At 32.6% G+C, this 4,073-nt stretch overlaps 1 non-coding gene across 1 annotated transcript; it reads right to left on the reverse strand.

The window, feature by feature from the left end:
• Nucleotides 1–3,595: 3,595 nt before the first annotated feature.
• On the reverse strand, nucleotides 3,596–3,697 carry LOC129633481 (U6 spliceosomal RNA). Its single transcript, XR_008705065.1, has one exon. It is a non-coding gene; the product is annotated as a U6 spliceosomal RNA (small nuclear RNA).
• Between the last annotated feature and the right edge of the window lie 376 nt (nucleotides 3,698–4,073).

Consider the following 4,073-nt stretch of genomic DNA (forward strand, 5'->3'; position numbering starts at 1 on the left):
TCATGGTGTAAAATTTTATAGTTAGACAGAAGTCTCTCATATTACAGATAAAAAAATTTTGGCTCAGATCTATTAAGTTACTTATTCAAGGACACAGAAAGATTGTTCAGCTGGGCCTAGGATTCTTGTTTCAGCAAAGGAACTCACTGTTCATTTTAATATTTTCAAAAATAAAATGGATAACTAGATGCCTATAAATATAGTATAACTGGCTATAAAAATGCTTTGAGTAAAGGACTGAAGCAAATTATATCCACAAATATATAAATCATCTTTTACTTCAAACTCCTACAGACAAATATGGAAATAATGGGCCAGTAGAACTGAAGCTTATCATTAATAACAGGAGAAAGTTAACTTCAGAAGATCTTAGCCAGTATCCTGGGTTCCAATTTTTACATGTTCAATGGAAAAGCTTTACATGTCTTACAGTTATATAAGGGATTACTCTAATGAATATCATTATAACTTATTTCACTTTAAAATTATGACTTTATTAAATCCACATAATTTCACATTTGATCCATCTTTACTTACCCAATAATGTTGTAGAACTGAAATGGATTTATTTTCATCTGGTTATTATAATGATGCGGTAAGGAATGGATTCACAATGGACTGCCTCAAACTTAAGTATTAAAATATATGAATATGTTTTGCAGACAGTTATATTAGTATGTTTCTGTTTGTGTGTAATAGAGAAAAATAAGGGGAAGAGAGAGAGTGTAAAGAGCTTAAAACCACATAAGCATGTGATTAATGCAGGTTTTTCTGATCATTTTGTTTAATGGAATGTTTGCATTAGAAAACATCTAAACTATAGGAATGGGATATTTATTGGAGAAAAGTGTATATACACCTAATTCCATTAATACAAAATAATTTAGTATTTAATATACAAATCTTAAAAATTTTCCTTCCCAAATATTTTTAAAACTGTGATATGCAGTAGCTATTTAGATGTGCTTAAATAAATATTAAGATTTGTGGCAGTGGGGATTTTTTTGGTCATAGTCTGAAGCATGTGAGAATTTTAGTTCCCTGATCAGAGATAGAACCTGTGCCCTCTGTAGTGGAAGTGTGGAGTCTTAACCACTAGACTGTCAGGGAAGTCTCAATTCTGAGTTTTAATTTTAATTAATAATTTTAATATTTATTTCCAAAATTACCATTGTTTATTTTTCTACTCTTTTATTCATATTTTATACATCAAAAATTTTTTGGATGTAACGATCACACATACTTGTCATAAGCTATAATCTAATTTTCTCCAAGTTATAGGTCACATATTTAAAAACTTTATCAAATTTTTATCATTTTGAGTGACAAATTATAATGACAATTCTTAAAGCTTGATTTTATTTTTATTGACATAGAACTATTTGCAATATTATATGAGTTTCAGGTGTACCACATAATTATTCAATATTTTTATATATAAAAAGGATCACCAACACAATACAATGTCTAATTACCATCTTTCACCTAAGTTATTACTATATTATTGACTATATTTCCTATGCTGTACATTACCTTGCTTTGACTTATTTATTTTATAATTGGAAATTTTTACCTTTTAATCTCCTTAGAATATTTTGACTATCCTCCCATGCCCCTTTCATCTGTCAATTCCCAGCTCATAATCTGCTTTTACCAGGCTGCTTCTGTTCTGTTTCCTTTGTTCATTTGCTTTGTTTTTCAGATTTCTTGTGTAAGTGAAATCATATATTTACCTTTCTGTTTGACTTATTTCATGTAGCATAATACACTCTAGGCATCCATGTTATTGAAAATGGCAAGATTTCATTCTGTTTTTATGGCTGAGCAATAGTCCATTATAGATTTAAAATATTTTCTTTATCCTTTTATCTATCAGTGGACTCAAGTTGCTTCCATATATTGCTATTTAAACAATGCTGCAATTAATATAAGGTGCATATATCTTTTCAAATTAGTGTTTTTGTTCTCTTTAGGTAAATACTCAGGAGAATTGCTTGATTATATGGTAGCTCTATTTTTAAATGATTGAGAAACCTCCATATTGTTTTCCATAATGGCTTCATCAATTTAAGTTTCCACCAATAGTGTACAAGTGTTCTCTTTTCTCTACATTTTGCCAACACTTGTTATTTGTGTTGTTTTTGATGACAGACATTCTAAACAGGTGTGAGGTGTTATCTCATTGTGATTTTTATTTGAATTTCCCTAATCATTAGTTATGTTGAGCATCTTTCATGTGCCAGTTGGCCATTGGTATGTCTCCTGTTCAGGTCTTCTACCAAATTTTTAATTAGATTGTTAGATTTTGTTGTTGTTGTTTGTTTGTTTTCTGATATTGAGTTATATGTGACGTTCATATATTTTGGATATTAACCTGTTATAAGACATATAATTTGCAAATAACTTTCCTATTCAGTAGGTTGCCTTTTTTGTTTATTGCTGGATTCCTTTGCTGTGCAAAAGCTTTTGAGTTTGATGTAACCTCATCTGTTTTTTTAGTTTTTTTCCCCCCTTACCTAAGAAGGCAGATACAAAGAAATATTGCTAAGAACAATGTCAAAGAGTATATTTCCCATGTTTTCTTCTAAGAGATATCTGAATAAAGTCTCGTGTTTAAAGTCTTTAATACATTATGAGTTTATTTTGTTTGTGGTTTAAGAAAGTGGTTCAGTTTGATTATATTGCACATAGCTATCCAGCTTCCCCAACACCATTTATTGAAGATTCTGTTTTTCCTCATTGTATACTCTTGCTTCCTTGTTATAGATTAATTTCCATATGTACATTTTTTCTGGATTGCCCATTCTCTTTCATTTATGTATGACTGATTTTTAATAATGCCACATTATTTTGATCACTATAGCCTTGTACTATAGTTTGAAATCAGGGCATTTATCTTCATTTCATTAAGGTTTTTTTCTTGGAGTTTTATCTTGTTCATTCATTTGGAGCATATTTCTCTTTTTCCTCATTTTTAAAAATTTTCTGTGTGTGTTACTATGAATTAGGCAAAACTACTTCTCCTGGTCTTGAAGGCATAGCTTTATGGAGGATTGTCCTTGATGTAGACTCATGTGCTGGTTGCCTCTGGCAGCCTTACTGAAACTAGAGAAGTAATGGACCAGGAGTCCCTTAGCTCTGTCCCTGGCCCACAGTGGCAGAATGGCTGGAGCTGATGTGGGCCAGGGACCTGGGGTGTGCTAGAATAGTCCTGATAGACCTCTAAGACTGCCTAGACATTTTTTTTTTTTTCTGTCCCTTCTATCAAGGTAGGGGGCAGGCAAAAAAAATAGTACTCTCCCATGCCTCCAACTCTGGAGTGAGTCCCAGCAGTTTCCTGCTCATTTAGCAGACATTTTTAGGCTTAATAAGTAGATTTCCTCACATATAGTGTAGATGCCTTTTAAATTGCTGTTATTTTTACTGTACCTATGGCAGGTGAGTCTGTGTGCAAGCTGCTCAGTGATATTCCTCCCTACTGCAGGTCCTGAGATGGTCTCTGTCTCTCCTATCCATCTCTCTGGTTCTGCCAGCATTTGTTGTGCAGAAGCAGTTCAATCAATCCTAAGTTCTCCCTCAGGAGAAATTGTTTATTTAAAAGATAGATTCCTTCACGAATTTGCGTGTCATCCTTGCGCAGGGGCCATGCTAATCTTCTCTGTATCGTTCCAATTTTAGTATGACATGCAAATTCATGAAGCGTTCCATATTTTTTACCTCCCAGAATATTGGAAATAAAAGCAAAAATAAACAAATGGGACCTAATTAACCTTAAAAGCTTCTGCACATCAAAGGAAACTATTAGCAAGGTGAAAAGACAGCCTTCAGAATAAGAGAAGATGATAGCAAATGAAGCAACTGACAAACAACTAATCTCGAGAATATACAAGCAACTCCAACAGCTCAACTCCAGAAAAATAAATGACCCAATCAAAAAATGGGCCAAAGAAATAAATAGACATTTCTCCAAAGAAGACATACAGATGGCTAACAAACACATCAAAAGATGCTCAACATCACTCATTATCAGAGAAATGCAAATCAAAACCACTATGAGGTACCATTTCACACCA

The sequence above is a fragment of the Bubalus kerabau genome, chromosome 18 (genome assembly GCF_029407905.1).
Source record: "Bubalus kerabau isolate K-KA32 ecotype Philippines breed swamp buffalo chromosome 18, PCC_UOA_SB_1v2, whole genome shotgun sequence".
NCBI classification, from domain to species: Eukaryota; Metazoa; Chordata; class Mammalia; order Artiodactyla; family Bovidae; genus Bubalus; species Bubalus kerabau.